This window comes from Antechinus flavipes, chromosome 3 (genome assembly GCF_016432865.1).
Source record: "Antechinus flavipes isolate AdamAnt ecotype Samford, QLD, Australia chromosome 3, AdamAnt_v2, whole genome shotgun sequence".
Classification (NCBI taxonomy): Eukaryota; Metazoa; Chordata; class Mammalia; order Dasyuromorphia; family Dasyuridae; genus Antechinus; species Antechinus flavipes.
Window position 1 is genome coordinate 341,986,848 of NC_067400.1, and position 18,809 is coordinate 342,005,656.

Consider the following 18,809-nt stretch of genomic DNA (forward strand, 5'->3'; position numbering starts at 1 on the left):
TGCAGTAGTTTTGTTTGTATAAAAACTTTTCAGTTTGATATAATCAAAAATTTCTATTTTGTGATCAGTAATGATCTCCAGTTCTTCTTTGATCATAAATTTGTTCCTCTTCCACAGGTCTGAGAGGTAAACTATCCTGTGTTCTTCTGATTTATTTATATAGATTTATAGTTCTGACAGAGAGAGATTGAGATTCCTCACTAGTATTGTTTTACTGTGTACTTCTTCTTGCAACTCACTTAACTGTTCTGGTAAGAGTTGAAAATCTTCATTATCTATGGTACCCTTTAGCAAGATGTAGTTGCTTTGTTTTCCCTTATTGATTGTTATATTTACACATACACATTAAAAAAAAGCATTTCTTTTATGTATCATATTAGAAGAGAAAAATCAGAACGAAAGGAAAAAACCACAGGAGATTAAAAAAAAAAAACAGAAAAAAAGAAATGAGCATAGCATGTATTGCTTTATACTTAATCTCCATAGTTCTTTTTCTGGATTCAGATGGCATTTTCTATTCAAGTTTTATTGGGATTTACTTGCAAACCAGATGTAGTTTTCTTTGTTATCACTTTTAATTGATCTGTTTTTTTTTTTTTCTTTTGCTTGATCTGAGATCAGGATTGCTTCCCCTGATTTTTTTTATTGTGGTTGTTTTTGTTTTTTGCTTCCACTGAAGCATAACAAATTCTGCTCCAGCCTTTCACCTTTATTCTGTATATATCTCTCTGCTTCAAATTTGTTTTTTATAGACAACATATTGTAGGATTCTGTCTTTTCAACCAGTCTGCTATCTTCTGTTTTATGAAACTGTTTATCCCACTTACATTCAGTTAAGATTACTAATTCTATATTTCCTGTGTTCTTATTTTCCCCAAGTTATACTTTTCTTTTTTGTGAAAATTCTATGTTGTGGTCAACACTCAGTTCCCAAGGTCTTCTCTCTGGGTGTAGATGGCACTCTTCATCACTTAACAAGTGGTACTGGTTTGAATCATCTCATAGTTAAAGAGTCACAACCATAAGGATTGATCATCATATAGTCTTGTTGCTATGTATAATGATCTCCTGGTTCTTATTTCTCTTAGTATCAGTTCAAGTAAGTTTCTTCAGGCCTCTCTGAAATCATCATAGTGGTTGTTTCATACAGAACAATAATATATTCCATAACCATTATATACAATAATTTATTCAGCCATTCTTCAATTGATGGGAATCCACTCAGTTTCCTGTTTCTACCCACTACAAAAAGGGCTGCCACAAACATTTTTGCACATGTGGGTCCCTTTTCCTCCTTTAAGATCTCTTTGGGATATAATCCCAGTAGAAACACTGATGCATCAAATTTTTTGAGCATAGTTCTAAATTGCTCTCTAGAACGGTTGGATCCATTCACAAATCTACCAACGTATCCATATCAGTGTTCCAGTTTTCCTACATCTCCTCCAACATTCATCATTATCATTTCCTGTCATTTTAGCCAATCTGACAGGTGTGTAGTAATGTCTCAGAGTTGTTAATTTGATTTGAAGCACCATTTCATATGACTAGAAATAGATTCAATTTCTTCATCTGAAAATTGTCTGTTCATTTCCTTTGACTATTTATCAATTGAAGAATGGCTTGAGCTACTATAAATTTCCGTCAATTCTCTATATATTTTGGAAATGAGGCATTTATCAGAATCTTTGAATATAAAAATATTTTCCCAGATTGATTCTCCTCTAATCTTGTCTTCAATAATTTTGCACAAAAACTTTTTAACTTAATATAATCAAAATTATGTATTCTGTGATCAACAATGAATTCTAGTTCTTCTTTGGTCACAGATTCCTTCCTCCTCCATAGATCTGAGAGGTCAAATATCTTATATTCTTCAAATTTGTTTATAATATCATTCTTTATGTCTAGTTCATGAACCCATTTCTACCTTATCTTGGTATACAGTGTTAGGTGTGGGAAAATGCCTAGTTTCTGCCATACTAGTTTCCAATTTTCCTAGCAGTTTTTTGTTAAAAACTAGATTGCTTTAATCATTAACTAATTTCTGGGTTCTTGGGTTTGTCAAATACTAGATTGCTTTAGTCATTAACTAATTTGTTATGTTTTGTTAATCTACTCCACTGATCAACTACTCTATTTTTAGTCAGTACAAAATGGTATTGATAACTGCTGTTTTATAATATAGTTTTAGATCTGGTACAGTTAGGCCACCTTCATTTGATTGTTTTTTTCCATTAATTCCCTTGAAATGCTTGATCTTTTGTTCTTCCAGATGAATTTTGTTGTCATTTTTTTCTAGGTCAGTAAAATAGTTTCTTGGGAGTTTGATTGGTATAGCACTCAATAAATAGATTAATTTAGGTACTATTGTCATCATTATTATATTTGCTTGACCTATACAAGAATACTTGACATTTTTCCAATTGGTTAGATCTGATTTTTTTTGTGTGTGGAAAGTGTTTTGTAGTTTTGCTCATATAGTTACTGACCCTCCCTTGGCAGATAAATTCCCAAATATTTATCCTATTGACAATTATTTTCAATGGAATTTCACTTTGTATCTCTTGCTGTTGGATTTTGTAGATGATGTATAAAAACTCGTCGATGTTTTCAGTGCAGAAAAATTGGACATTTGAGAGCTCATTGTAGATATGGAGATAGAGTGAGAAGACAGGGTGAGAGAAAACCCAAAACCCCATGTCCAAAATGTAACCGAGGCTTTCAATGGGCCTCTAAATGTATATTGACCCAGAAGAATGAGAGGCAGGGCCCAGCTCCAAAGTATCAATCAAAGGACAGGTGGGGCATGATAGCAGCTGAAGTTACACCCAGAGAGACTTTAGAAATTCAGAACTCTGATGTCATCAACCAACAGAAAAGCAATCAGGATTACAGTTGGGAAGAATACAGGCCTTTTAAGACAACAAGACAATATCCAATGCAAACAGCTCCAATGTAATTACCAGATGATGAGGAGAAATCCCAAAAGTGGTAAATAGAAGAGAATTAGATAGGTTAACTGCTTGGGGAAGAGGATCTGCTTATATTTCCACAGGTGGAAAAGGAATCAGATGGCTAACAATGAGACTGTCAAAAGTGTTCCCTGCAGCAGAGTCGTTTCTCTCGAGTCTAGCGCGATCAGCCAGCCAAGAGGAAAAAATGTATTCTGCCATAGATCCTTCATCGCTGGCTTTTTATCTGCCTCTTCTGAGAGAATGGGATTATGGGTTTTCTCCCATAGTGCTCTCTGGCCCAATGACTTTAAGGGAGGTGTGAACTCTCTTGAAGTTAGAAAGTGTACTTTGTGAAGCTAGCATACTTGTGGAGTCCAATGAGTAAAGGTGGGAACACAAGCCTTGTCTTGATTAGTTCTACTTAGTACCTTGTTTCAGGTTCTGGCCAAAACAACTTCTTGTAAGATTAGATCAACTCTAATTACTTAGCAGTTAGTAAGGATTCCAACAAATGCTGATGATTTATGTCGATTTATTTTGTATCCTGCAACATTGCTAAAGTTGCGGATTACTTCTAATACTTTTTAATTGATTCTCTAGGTTGGTTTCTTCATCACCTATTTTAATTCCTTTAATCCTTTAATCACTTTTTCTTCTTTTATTGCCAAAGCTAGTATTTCTAATACAATATAGAATAGATATTCAATATATAATGAGCAAAATTGTTTCACCCCTGATCTTTTTGGGAAAGGTTCCACTTTATCCCCATTACATGTGATGCTTGCTGATGGTTTTAAATAGATGCTACTGACTGTTTTAATGAAAAGACCACATATTCCTATACTTTCTAATGTTTTTAATAGGAGTGGGTGTTACATTTTATCAAATGCTTTTTCTGCATTTATTGAGATAATCATATTATTTTTGTTAATTTGATTATTGATATAGTCAATTATGCTAATAGTTTTCCTAATATTGAATCAGCCCTGCATTCCTGGTATAAATCCTACTTCATCATGGTCTATTATCCTGGGGATGATTTTCTGTAGTCTTTTTGCTAATATCTTATTTAAGATTTTAGCATCAATATTCATTAGAGAGATTGGTCTATAATTTTCTTTCTCTGTTTTCAACCTACCTGGTTTAGGTATCAGTACCATGTCTGTGTCATAAAAGAAGTTTGGTAGGACTCCTTCATTTCCAATTTTTTCAAAACGTTTATATACTATTGGAGTTGATTGTTCTTTAAACATTTGGTAGAATTCACATGCAAATCCATCTTGTCCTGGGGATTTATTCTTACTGAGATGATTAATAACTTGTTCTCTTTCTTTTTTAAAAATGGGATTATTTGAGTAAAATTATTACCCCTTCTGTTAATCTGGCCAATCTATATTTTGTAGATATTCCTCCATGTCACTTAGATTGTTAAATTTATTGGCATAAAGTTGAGCAAAGTAACTCCTAATTATTGCTTTAATTTCCTCTTCATTGGTAGAAATTCCTCTTCATTTTTGAGACTACAATTTGATTTTTCTCTTTTTCTTTTTCTAATCAAATTAATTAAAGGTTTATCTATTTTGTTGGTTTTTTCATAAAACCAAGTCTTAGTTTTATTTATTTATCCAATGATTTTTAGTTTCAATTTTATCTCTCCTTTTATTTGTAGAATTTCAAGTTTAGGGTTTGATTGGGGTTTTTTAATTTGTTCCTTTTCTAGCTTTTTTAGTTACAAGCGCAATTCATTGATCTCTTTGTCTATTTTATGCAAGTAAGCATCTAGAGATATAAGATTTCCCTTTATTACTACTTTGGCTACATCCCATAAATTTTGGTACATTTTCTTATTGTTGCCATTCTCTTGGATGAAATTAGTGATTGTGCTTATGATTTGCTGTCTCACCCATTCATTCTTTAGAATAAGATTATTGAGTTTCCAATTTTTGATCTATTTTCCTCTGGCCTTTGATTGAATGCAATTTTTATTGCATCATGATCTGAAAAAATGCATTTCTTATTTCTGTCTTTCTGAATTTGATATTGAGGTCTTTATGTCCTAATATATGGTCAATTTTTTATGGGTTCCATGAACTGCCCAGAAGAAAGTATACTACTTTCTGTCTCCATTCAATTTTCAGCAAAGTTCTATCATATCTAACTTTTCTAGTTTTCCTCTTTAATTTCTTTCTTATTTATTTTGTGATTTGATTTATCTAGTTCTGAGAGTACAAGGTTGAAATCTCCAACTATTATAGTTTTGCTGTCTATTTTTTCTTGCAACTCTTAACTTCTTCTTTAGTAATTTAGATGCTACACTATTTGGTTCATATATGTTTAATATTGATATTTGTTGGAATCCTTACTAACTGCTAACTAATTAGAGTTGATCTAATCTTACAAGAAGATGTTTTGGGCAGAACCTGAAACAAGGTACTAAGTAGAACTAATTAATACAAGGCTTGTGTTCACACCTTTACTCATTGGAGTTCAATGAGTTCACACCTCCCTTGAAGCTCGTTGGGCCAGAGAGCACTATGGGAGAAAACCCATAATCCCATTCTCTCAGAAGAGTCAGATAAAAGGCCAGCAATGAGGGCTCTATGGCAGAATACATTATTTCCTCTTGGCTGGCTGGTCGCAGAAGAAAGTTCAGCTGGACTCGAGAGGAGTGACTCTGGTGGCAGACGAAGGGTTTTCAGAGGATAAAGCTACAAGTGGAGAGTTCAGTGGACAACCAGATTCATCTTAATCTCACACCACTGTAGTTGGTGGCTGGGCTCCCCAGAAGGAGTCAAGAGAGACATTCCATCTCTGTGTTGGTTGGAGGCAGAAGAAAGCAGAGGCAGAGGCTGAAGGACAGAACCTTTGGATTTGGAGACATCCGAAGGGCTCTAAGCCTCTAAATCGGCTGTGCTTTGAGAAGAACAAGAACTCCAACATTTGAACTCTAACAGATATTCCTTCATTATCTATGGTATCCTTTAGCAAGATATAGTTTCCTTCCTTTTCTCTTTTATTTAGATTGATTTTTGCTTTTGTTTTATCTGAGATAAAGATGGCTACCCCTGGTTTTTTTACTTTACCTGAAACAATAGATTCCGCTCCAGCCTTTTACCTTTACTCTGTATGTATCACTCTACTTTAAATGTGTTTCTTGTAAACAACATATTGTAGGTTTCTGGCTTTTAATCCACTCTGTTATCTGCTTCTACTTTATAAAAAGTTCACCCCCTTCACATTTACAATTTAAACTACTAATCCTGTATTTCCTGCAATTTTATTAACTTCATGTTATACTTTTCTCTTTCCTTTTCCCCTTTCCACTACTTGCCTCAAGCAGTCCTCCCCCTTTAGAGACCCTCCCCCTTCCTTATATGTTTTCCCTATTTTTTTCTGTTTTCCCTTCTATTTAGCCTACACCTTCTTCTTTCCCCTTTCCTCTCCTGCTTTTTTTATAATGAGAGAGAAGTTTTTTTGTGAAACCAAATATGTCTACTATTCTTTCTTTGAGCCAAATCTGATGAGAGTAAGATTCACACAATGTTCATCACCCTTCTTTGTTTTCCTCAATTATAATAGATTTTATTTGCCTCATCCTGAGATGTAATTTCCTTCATTTTATCTCCACTTTTCCCTTTTTTTCTGGTATATTCCCCTTTCCACCTTTACTTTCTTTTTTTATAACAGTAAAATCAGATTATACATGCACTCTCTATGTATAACCATAACAGAAATACAGTTCTCAAGAATTCTTTTCTTTTTGCCTTTTTATGCTTCTCTTGAGTTCTATATTTGGATGGCAATTTTTTTGTTAAGCTCTGGTCTTTTCATCAGAAATAAATGGAATTCACATGTTTCTTGAATGTCCATCTTCTTACCTGAAAGAAAATGCTCAGTTTAGCAGGGTAATTTATTTTTGGCTGCACTCCATGTTCTTTTGCCTTTCAGAATATCAGGTTCCAAGCCTTTTGATCCTTTAAAGTGGAAGCTACTAGGTCCTGAGTAATTCTTGGTATTTATCCAAAGAAATGTGTGGCTTCTAGGTATGTAAATTGTTACTTTCTGGCTGCTTGTAATATTTTTCCTTGATTCAATGGTTTTCAAATTTAGCCACAATATTCCTTGGGATTTTAATTTTGGGGTCACTTTCAGTTGATGTTTGGTGAATTCTTTCAATGGTTATTTTACCTTCTTCTTCTATGGAATCTGGGCAGTTCTCTTTGATGATTACCTAAAAAATAGTGTCTAGGCTCTTTTTTCATCATAGTTTTCAGGGAATCTAATAATCATTTGATTTTCTTTCCTAGATCTATTTCCAGGTCAATTGTTTTCCCAATTAGGTATTTTACATTTTTTCTATTTTTTTTTTTTTTTTTTTTTTTTTTTTGGTTTTGCTTGACTGATTCTTGTTGTCTCATTGAGTCATTCATTTCCATTTGTTCAGGTCTGAATTTTAGTGAATTATTTTCTTCATTTCCTTTTTTTTTTTTTTTTTTTTTTTGCTTCTTTTTGTTTTTGTCCAATTGAATTTTTGAATGGGTTGTTTTGTTCTATGAAATTTTTTCCATTTCATGAATTCTGTTTTTTAAGGAGTTATTTTCTTTTTCTGTTTCACAAATTCTGTTTTCCAGGGAGTTGTTTTATTTTTTCATTTTATCATATCTATATTTTTATGAGTTATATGCCTTTTCACATCTCTCTTGTCAATTTTTCATTTCCTTTCTCCATTTTTCTTCCAGCTCTCTTTTAAGATCCTTTTTAATTTCTTCTAGAAAAGTCTTTTGTGATGGGGTCCAGGTTATATCACCTTTTGGGCTTCATCTTGAGATGATCTACTGTTAGTCTCCTCAGGGTTTGAAATCCATTCTTTTTCACCATAAAAGCTGTCTATTGTCAGAGTTCTCTTTGCTTTTTTACCATTTTTTTTAAAATTTAAGGTTTGCTTTTAAGGCAGGGGAGGTTTTCCAAGCTTCCTCTACAAGCAGCAGCTTCCTCTATAATATACTGGGGCTGCCTGGGTCAGTGCTGATTCACTCCTGATGCTGTGTGGGTGTGGCAAGGTCCCTTGAGATTCTGGTCTTTTGGGGTTCACTCCTTACCTTTTGTGTTTGTGTTGGGTGTTTTATAAAATTCTTGCCTAATCTACTGGTTTGCAGCCAGGGTAGAGTAACCAACACTGCTGTAAATTCCTCCTCATAGCTTCCACCCCACTGAGTTTGCACCACCCTGGACTCTGTGCTATCTGCACTGACATCTGTGTTCAGCCTGCTTGTGCTTGGCCTGCTTCTCTCCATTCCCGATTAAAACAGATCTTTTCTGGTGATACTCAAAATTATCTTCTGCTTGTAATTTGTTGCACTCCCATTATTTGTGGATTCTGTCACTTCAGAGCTAATTCAGAAGCTGAATTTGCTAATTGGTCTGAGGGTAGTAGGAGAAAGAAATTCAGAAAGAAATCTGTGCTCTCTCCACCATTGTGGCTCTGCCCCCAGAAGTTTTTAATATATATTATTTTATTTTATTATTAAAATAGCCCTTCCTCTAGATGGCAAGTAATCTAATATATGTTAAACATATGCAATTCTTCTATACATATTTCCAGAATTATGCTGCACAAGAAAAATCAGAGCAAAAAGGAAAAAAAATGACAAAGAAAACAAAATGCAAAAAAACAGAAACAAAAAGAGTAAAAATATTAAAGTGTGATCCACATTTAGTCCCCACACCTCTCTCTCTGGATACATATGACTCTCTTCATCACAAGACCATTTGAACTGTGCTGAATAATCTCATTGTTGAAAAGATGTTAATCATCATCAGAATTGATGATCCTATAATCTCACTGTTGCCATGTACAATTAATTATGTCCTTGTTCTACTCACTTCATTTAGCATCAGTTAATGAAAGTCTCTTCAAGCCTTTCTGAAATCAACTTTCTGATTGTTTATTGTAGAAAATTAATATTCCATAACATTCATATACCATGACTTATTCATCCATTCTCCAACTGATGGGCATTGACTCAGTTCCCAGTTTCTTGCTGCTATAAAAATTGCTGCCACAAACAATTTTGCACATGCGGGTTGCTTTCCCTGTTTATTATGTCTTTGAGATACAAGCACAATAGATTTACTGCTAAATCAAAGGATATGCACAGTTTGATAGACCTTTGGGCATAGTTCGAAATTGCTCTCCAGAATGGTTGATTCATTTCACAACTCCATAGACAATGTCTTATTGTCCCAGTTTTCCCACATCCCCTCCAACATTCATCATTATCTTTTCCTGTCATCTTAGCCAATCTTACTCAGGTTTTATAGTGGTAACTCAGAGTTCTCTTAATTTGCATTTCTCTGATCAATGATGATTTAGAAAACCTTTTCATATGACTACAAATTGCTTTAACTTCAAATAAAAATAATCTGTTTATATCATTTGACCAGTTATTAATTGAAGAATGGCTTGAATTCTTATAAATTTGAGTCAATTCTCTATATATTTTACAAATGAAGAATTCTTGAAAGTTAAAACTTTCCCCAGTTTATTGCTTTCCTTCTAATATTGTATACATTGGTTTTATTTAAAAAAATTTAGCTTAATATAATCAAAATTATCCATTTTATATTCAATAATGTACTCCAGTTCTTCTGTAGCTACAAGAGATAAACTATTCTTTCATCTTCTAATTTGCTTATAATATCACTCTTTATGCCTAAATCATGAAGACATTTTGGCTTTACTTTGGTATAAGGTGTTAAGTATGAATAAATGCCTAGTTTCTGCAATATTATTTTTCTATTTTCCCAGCAATTTTTGTCAAATAATGAGTCATTATCCGAAAAGGTAAGGTCTTTGGATTTATCAAAGACTAGATTACTATAGTCATCGACTATTGTGTATTTGAATTTAAATCATTCCACTGATCAACTACTTTTTTTTTTTTTTTTAGCCAGTACCAAATGGTTTTGATAACTGCTAATTTATAATATAGTTTTAGGTCTGTCATAGCTAGGCCACCTCCAATTGCTTTTTTTTTTTTTTTGTCATTAATTCCCCTGAAATCCTTGACCTTTTGTTCTTCCAGATGAACTTTGCTATTATTTTTTCTACATCTATAAAACAATTTCTCAAGAGATTGATTGGTATGACATTTAATAAGTAGATTAATTTAGGTAGTATGGAGATTTTTATTATATTAACTCAGTCTACCTATAAGTATTTGATATTTTTATAACTGATTAGATCTGACTTTATTTGTATGGAAAGTGTTTTGCAACTGTGTTCATATAATTCCTGACTTTGTTTTGACAAGTAGACAACCAAATATTTTATATTATCTCCAGTTATTTAAAATTAAATTTTTCTTTTGTATTTGTATTTAGTTGGTAATATATAAAAATGCTGATGATTTATTTTGTATTCTGCAAATTTGCTAAAGCTGTGAATTTTTTCTAGTAGTTCTTTAGTTTGTTCTCTAGGATTCTCTAAATATACCATCATATCATCTGTAAAGAGTGATAATTTGGTTTCCTCATTACATATTCTAATTTCTTTAATCCCTTTTTCTTCTGTAATTGCCAAAGATATCATTTATTTTCTTATTTTATTAAAGCTTTTTTATTTTAAATACATATATGGATAATTTTTCAACATTGACCCTTCCAAACCTTTTGTTTCAAGTCCCCCCCTCCTATTCCTCCCACCCCTTTTTCTAGATGGCAAATAATCCAATATATGTTAAACATGGGCAATTCCTTTAAATATATTTTTACAATTATTATTCAGCACAAGAAAAATCAGTTGAAATCAGAAAAAAACGAAAGAAAACAAAATGCAAGCAAACAACAACAATAAGAATGAGAGTTATGTTGTGTGATCTACACTCAGTTCCAATAGTCCTTTTTCTCAGTGTAGATGGTTCTCTTCATCTTAGGATCATTGGAACTAGCCTCCATTATCTCATTGTTGAAAAGAGTCATCTCCATCAGACTTTATCTTTGTATTATGTTGTTTTTTGCCATATACAATGCTCTCCTGGTTCTGCTCATTTCACTTAGCATTACTTCATATAAGTCTCTCCATGCTTCTCCTAAATCATCTTGCTGATCATTTCTAATATAATAATAATAATATTCCATAACATTCATGTACCACAACTTATTCAGCCATTCTCCAAATGATAGGCATTGAATCAGTTCAGAAAAACCATTACTTTCTTGTCCATCTTGGTCATTGTCGCCATTTCTAAAGAGCTGTTTGCTACTGTTCTTCCCAGCACAATCAGAATATCTGTTAGTCTGATCAAATGTTAGATAATTCCAATTTGTATTACTACTGTTTATATTATATCCATTGTACATTTCATATAATTTAATAGATATTCCTCATTGCCTACTCTAATTCCTTAATTTATTTTTCTTCTCTTTTTATCGAAGATAACATTACCAACACAATATTGAAAAGTAATGGTGATAGTGGGTAACCTTATTTCATTCCTGATCTTATTGGGGATGGTTTGAGTTTGTCCTCATTAAAATAAAGCTTGCTAATGGTTATAAATAGATGCTAGTGATCATTGTAAAGAAAACTCCATTTATTCCTTTTCTAAATGTTTTTAGAACTGGGTGTTGGATTTTGAGAAATGCTTTTTCTGCATCTATTGAGATAATCATGATTTTTGTTATTTTAATTATTGATTTAGTCAATTATGCTAATAGTTTTCTTAATATTGAACCAGCCTTGCATTCCTGGTATACATCCTACTTGGTTATGGTGTATTATCCCAAGAATATCTTCCTGTAAATCTTTGCTAATATTTTATTTAAGATTTTTGCATCAATATTCTTTTTTTTTTTTTTTGGGAAATTCTATTGTTTTATTTTTATTTAATAATTACTTTATATTGACAGAATCCATGCCAGTGTAATTTTTTTTTACAACATTATCCCTTGCACTCGTTTCTGTTCCAATTTTCCCCCCTCCCTCCACCCCCTCCCCTAGATGGCAAGCAGTCCTTTATATGTTGGATATATTGCAGTATATCCTAGATACAATATATGTTTGCAGAACCGAACAGTTCTCTTGTTGCATAGGGAGAATTGGATTCAGAAGGTATAAATAACCCGGGAAGAAAAACAAAAATGCAGATAGTTCACATTCGTTTCCCAGTGTTCTTTCTTTGGGTGTAGCTGCTTTTGTCCGTCATTTATCAATTGAAACTCAGTTAGGTCTCTTTGTCAAAGAAATCCACTTCCATCAGAATACATCCTCATACAATATTGTTATCGAAGTGTAAAGTGATCTCCTGGTTCTGCTCATTTCACTTAGCATCAGTTCATGTAAGTCTCTCCAAGCCTCTCTGTATTCATCCTGCTGGTCATTTCTTACAGAACAATAATATTCCATAACATTCATATACCACAATTTACTCAGCCATTCTCCAATTGATGGGCATCCATTCATTTTCCAGTTTCTAGCCACTACAAATAGGGCTTGCATCAATATTCAATAGGGAAATTGGTCCATAATTTTCTTTCTCTGTTTTCACTCTACCTGGTTTTAGTATCAGCACCATATCTGTATCATAAAAGGAATTTGGTAGGACTCCTTGTTTCCCTATTTTTTCAAATAGTTTGCAGAATATTATAATTATTTGTTCTTTAAATGCTTGTCAGAATTCACATTTAAATCCATTTGGCACTGAAGATTTTTTCTTAAGTAGTTGATTAATGGCTTGTTCTGTTTCTTTTGCTAAAGTAGGCTTATTTAAGTAATTTATTTCCTCTTCTATTAATCTGGGCAATCTGTGTTTTTGTAAGTATTCCTCCATTTCACATAGATTATCAGATTTATTGACATGTAGTTGGGCAAAATAACTTCTAATTATTTCTCTGATTTCCACTTCATTGGTGGAAAGTTCCCTCTTTTCATTTTTGATACTATTTGATTTTCTCATTTTCTTTTTCTAATCAAATTAGCCAAATGATTATCTGTTTTGGGGTGGTGTTTTTTCCATAAAACTAACTCTTATCCTTGTTTATTAATTCAATAGTTTTCTTACTTTCATTTTCATTAATCTCCCCTTATATTTTTAGAATTTCAAATTTGGTATTTAATTGGGATTTTAAAATTTGTTTCTTTTGTAAAGTTTTTTTTTTCAGTTATATGGCCAATTCATTGATTTTTTTTCTATTTTATGCAAGTAAGCATGTAGAGATGTAAAACTTTTCCTAAGAACTACTTTGGCTTGATCCCATAAATTTTGGCAAGTTGTCTCATTATCGTCATTCTCTTGGCTGGATTTATGAATTGTCTCTTTGATTTGTGTCTTCATTCAATCACTCTTTAGGATCCGGTTATTTAGTTTTCAATTAATTTTTGGCCTATTTTTCCTTGGCTCTTTATTACATGTGATTCTTAGGGCATCATGATATGACAAAAATGCATTAACTATTTTTCACCTTTTTGCATTTGGTTTCTCTAATACATGGTCAATTTTTGTACATGTTCCATGTACTGCTGAGAAAAAAAAGTATATTCCTTTCTGTCTCCACTCAATTTTCTCTAAAGTACTATCATATCTAACTTTTCTAAAAGTCTCTTTACCTCATTAACTTCTTTTTAATTCATTTTTCATTCAGTTCATTTAGTTTGAGAGAGCAAGATTGCGTTTCCTCACTAATAGAGTTTTGTTGTCTAATTCTTCTTGCAACTCTCTTAACTTCTAGTGTAGAAATTTGGATGTCATGTCACTTAGTGTATATATATTTAGTTTTAATATTACTTCATTATTTATGATACTCTTGAGCAAGATGTATTTTACTTCCATATCTCTTTTAATTAGATCTATTTTTGCTTTTGCTTAATGTGAGATCAGGATTACTAACCTGCCTTTTTCTTTTTTTACTTCAGCAAAAGCATAATAGATTCTGCTGCAGCCTGTTACCTTTACTCTGTGTGTATCACTGTTTCACATATGTTTCTTGTAAACAACATATTATATAATTCTTGCTTTTAGTCCAGTCTTCTACCTGCTTCTGTAAGAGGAGCTCACCCCATTTCCATTCACAGTTAAAATTGTTAATCTTGTTTTCCCCAAGTTATAATTTTGTTCCCTTTCCCCTTTTCCCTTCTCCTCTAAAATTTGTTTCTGACTACTACTTTCCTCAAACAGCTATTCCCTTTTACAATCCTTCCCCCATTCTTATACTTTTCCCCTTTTACTTCTGTTTTCTCTTCTATTATCCTCCCTTTTTTCTTTCCCCTTTCCATTTCTGCTTTCCTATAGGGTGAGGCAAGTTTTTCCATTAAGGCAAATATATATCTGATATTTTCTCTTTGAGTCAAATCTGATGAAATTAAGATTCACACAATGCTCATCCCCTTTTATTCTTTTCCTCTATTGTAATCAGATATTTTGCCTCTTCATGAGATGTAATTTACCCCATTTTAACATTTTCCTCTTCTTCCAGTAGAGTACTCTTTCCTCCTCTAATTTCTTTTTTAAATCATCACAATAAAATCAAATTATATCTGTACCCTCTAAGTATATCCATAACAAAGATACAGTTCTCAAGAGCTAAACATATCATCTTCCCATATAAGTATGTAAACTTTTTAACTTTTAAAAGAAAGTTATTTTTTTTTTCTGTTTTACCTTTATGAGCTTCTCTTGAGCTCTGTATTTGAAGATCAGATTTTCTATTCATCTCTGGTCTTTTCATAAGAAATATATGGAATTCACCTATTTCATTGAATGTTCATCTTTGTCCCTGAAAGATAATGCTTAATTTTGCTGGATAATTGATTTTTGGCTACAATTTAAGTTCCTTTGTCTTTTGGAATATCAGATTCCAGGCTTTTTAATTCTTTAAAGTGGAAGCTGCTAGGTCCTGGGTAATCCTGATTGTGATTTCCAATGTTTCCTTATCCAAATTCTCCTGCAAAGTTCTCATTTACTTTGCCCATTTTTCTTATTTCTTTTAAAGATCCTTTTGTAATTTTTCCAAGAGAGCTTTTTGACATTGGAATCAATTCATATCATCCTTTGGGGCTTCATCTGGAGAAGATTTGGCTTTCATGTTCTCAGGGCTTGAAGTCTGTTTTCTGTTTCCATAGAAGCTATCTATGTCAGAGAATTTTGCTTTTTTATTCATTTTTAAAGGTTAAGATCTACTCTTAGGGCATAGGAGAGATTGTTCCAAGGCTTCTCTATGGGGGAACAGCAGCTTTAAGCTGCCCTTGTCCAGTGTTGCTGATTTCCTTACTGTGCTGAGCAGGTGTTCCAAGTCCTTCTTATTCTGAGGTTGAGAGTTTCACTATTTATTTGCCTTTTGTATTTGCATTTCATTCTCATAGCTATTTTGCTGATCCATTGGCTTCTGAATAAGGATAGAGTAGCCAAAGTTGTTGTATTTTGCCTAATAGCCTCCTAGTAGATTCCCCAGTGAGCAGATGCACTGTGCATCTGCTTAGGAACCTCCCATTGTTTAGGATTGAAACAGACATTTTCTGAAGTTCTTCCAAAATATCTTCTGCTGGCAAATTGTTACACTTGAAATATTTGTGGTTTCCATCACTCCAAAACCAGTTCAGAGGCTCGATCAGATGTTGATCATATGGACACCAAGAAAAGTTCAGAAAAAGGCCTGTCTACTCTCCACTATCTTGGTTCCATTGCATTCCCCAATTTTAATTTTTAGTGAGTTATTTTTTTGAGTTAGCTTTTTAGCCTTCTTTTGCATTTGACCAATTTTATTTATAAAGGAATTGTTTTGTTCAGTGGATTTCCCCCCATTTCACCAATTCTATTTTTTGAGGATTTTTTTCACTACATTCCCCCATTTCAGCACATTTATTTTAGGGAGTTGTTTTCTTCAGTCAATTTTTATGCTTCTTTTTCCAAGGTTTTGGCTTTCTCCCAAACTCTTTCATAATTCTCCTTTAATAATTTTATTTCTTTTTTCCATTTTTCTTCTGTTTATCTTTTTAAATTCTTTGTGAAGTTCCCCAAAAATGACTTTTAAACTGAAGAGCAACTCATATCCACCTTTGAGGCTTTATAGGCAGGTATTTTGCAGTTGTTGTGTTCTGGTCTCCCCTGTCTTCATAGCAGCTCTCCATAGTCAGAGCTCTTTTTTTGGGGGGGGGAGGGGGTAATCTTTTAAAGAGTGAAGTCTGCTCATAGGGGTAGAGATGAGATTGACCTGAGCTTTCTCTGGAGGACAACAATGAATGATTTCATTTGCACTAGTTCCCCAGGCTTCTCCACTGTGCTGAGTGGCCTGGCCAAGTCCTGCCTGGTATGGTGGGGTTCAGGGGCTTAAAATTTGCTATCTGTGGTACATTGGAGATTTCCCTTCTGACATGCTCATTTGGCCTTTTAAACTAGGACAGAGTAACATTTTAACTAAAAGTGTACCCATTAGATCCCCTGTGCCAAGCCTCCCTTCAGTGGCTTCTTCACATTAGATCTTCCCATGCTGTGCCTTTCCTAGTCTATGTTTCCCCCTGAGCAATTAAGACAGATCTTTTCTGAAGTTCTCCTGAGATATCTTAAGGTATAAAATTATTATATTATGAATAAGCTTGGTTTAGTGTTCATCCTGAGGCAGGAAGCCAGGAAGAGTTCAGGTAATGTCTTGTCTACTCTCTGCCATCTTGGCTCGGCCTTTTATTATATATTTAAAAGGAATAGCAAGTTGTACATAACAGATTTGTGATATTATGTACATCCCCCCATTTTACTATGTTATGAAAATGCTTGTTTTATTTCTTAAGTTCAGAATTAAATAAATTAAATGTTTAAAAAATCAATTGTCTCCTCAGGTGCTTAAATATATTTACTTAATTTAGGACTATTGGAAAGAGAACATTTATGATGCATTATAAATTTCATAAGGTACTATGAATTAAAGGAAATAAAGAAACAATTAGTATAGAGAGAATTAGCTTTAGAATGGCAAAGTTGTGATCTCAAATCCTGATACTGTCACATAACAGTTTATTAACTTGGAAAAGGTCTTCTAATTCTAGAAAGTTCTGTAAGATTATAGGTGTCAGAGAAGGTGTTGACACATATTGCTTGAAATACTCCCACCAAAAGCTTCTTATACTGATGAAACCACAGTCTTTTAAAAAGTTAAATGCCTAATTACGTAACATAAATTAAAAATAATATAGTTTTCCATAGGATGTTAATGCATCCCACAATAAGAGCTAAAAACTTTAAAGAAGGGTAAAATATGAATGACTCAAGATGAAGTCAAAGAATATTCCATGAAAGATGGATAACAACTCATAGTGATGACTGTACTGTTTGTTTGTAGTTCAGAAAAGATGGAAAATATAACTGTCATTTGATAACTGAGGAAAAATTGTTTAAGAAGAGCTAATGAAAAATAGAGAGATTAATTACTAGATGATGTAGCTTTATCAACTGCTGACCATCTATGAAACAAAAGTACAAAACGATCTTCCATCCTAAGTGATAGTTCTTTGACTTCTACAAAGTGAGTGGCAATATGTTACTTTTATCTGTTACTTCTAGTTATTTCTTTTCCAAGAGCATTGAATGGATCAAATCTTCTTTCCACATCACAGATCTTTAAATATTTGAACATAACTATAATGTCTTCTCTTTCGTAATTTTTCTTCTCCAGGCCAAATAACTACAATTAATTTAGTTATTTGAATAAAACATGAAATAGATGCACTTTATTTTCTTTTTCATGAATCTTCTGATGCTTTTTTAAGAAATCTAATAATTATCTTCCTAAAATATGTCCTAGTCCTTTGTGACTCCAGTAGAAGACTGTATTAGCTTTTCCCTTCCTCATCTTTCACACTAAAATTTTGAGTCTATAGTGTAGAAAAATCCCTCATGCGTTTTTCTTTGATGAAGTGATGTCTAACCCTACCACCTTAAGTCGTATATTTATCAAGTTGGTTTCTTGAGATCACATGCAAAATTATAAATTTATTTCCATTAAATTTCAATCTGCTCTCTAGCAAGTTATTTAACCAGATTAGTTAGACTGCTTAGTGTATAGAGAATTATGCTTGGAATCAGAAATATCTGAGTTCACATTCTTCTTCAGACACTTGCATGGTATGTGGCTCTGAGAAAGTAATTTTACTTCTTAACACTTATTTTCTCATCTATGAGCAATAGTTTATTTTCTAATAGTATCAATTTCATAGGGTTTTGGGGATCATCAAATGAAACAGGATATGAAATGCTTTGCAAAATTTTAAATGGCATGTTGATGTTAGCTACTACAATTACCTGCATATTTCTCAGGGATAATTATCCATGGCTATCAGTTCGGGAATGGTTGAATAAGTTATGGTACATGAGCATTATGGAATATTATTGTTCTATAAGAAATGATCAGCAGGATCATCTCAAAAAGGCCTACAATGACTTCTGTGAACTGATGCTAAGTGAAGTGAGTAGAATCAAGAGACTATTGTATATAGCAACAAGATTTTGTAATAATCAATTGTGATGGACTTTGTTTTTTCAACAATGAGGTAATTCAGGCCAATTTCAATAGACTTGTGATGAAGACAGCTATCTCCTTTGAGAAAGAGGACTGTAGGGACTAAATATGGATCACAACATAGTATTTTCATTTTTTATATATAATAAATCTTTTTTTCTTTCCTTTTTAATTTTTTTTTGTTTTTTTAATTAAAGTTTTTTTTTATTTACAAAGCATATGCATAGGTAATTTTTCCAACATTGATGCTTGCATAACCTTTTGTTCCATATTTTCCTTTTCTTCCCCCCATCCCCTCCCCTAGCTGGCAGGTAGTCCAATACATGTTAAATATGTTGAAATAGATAA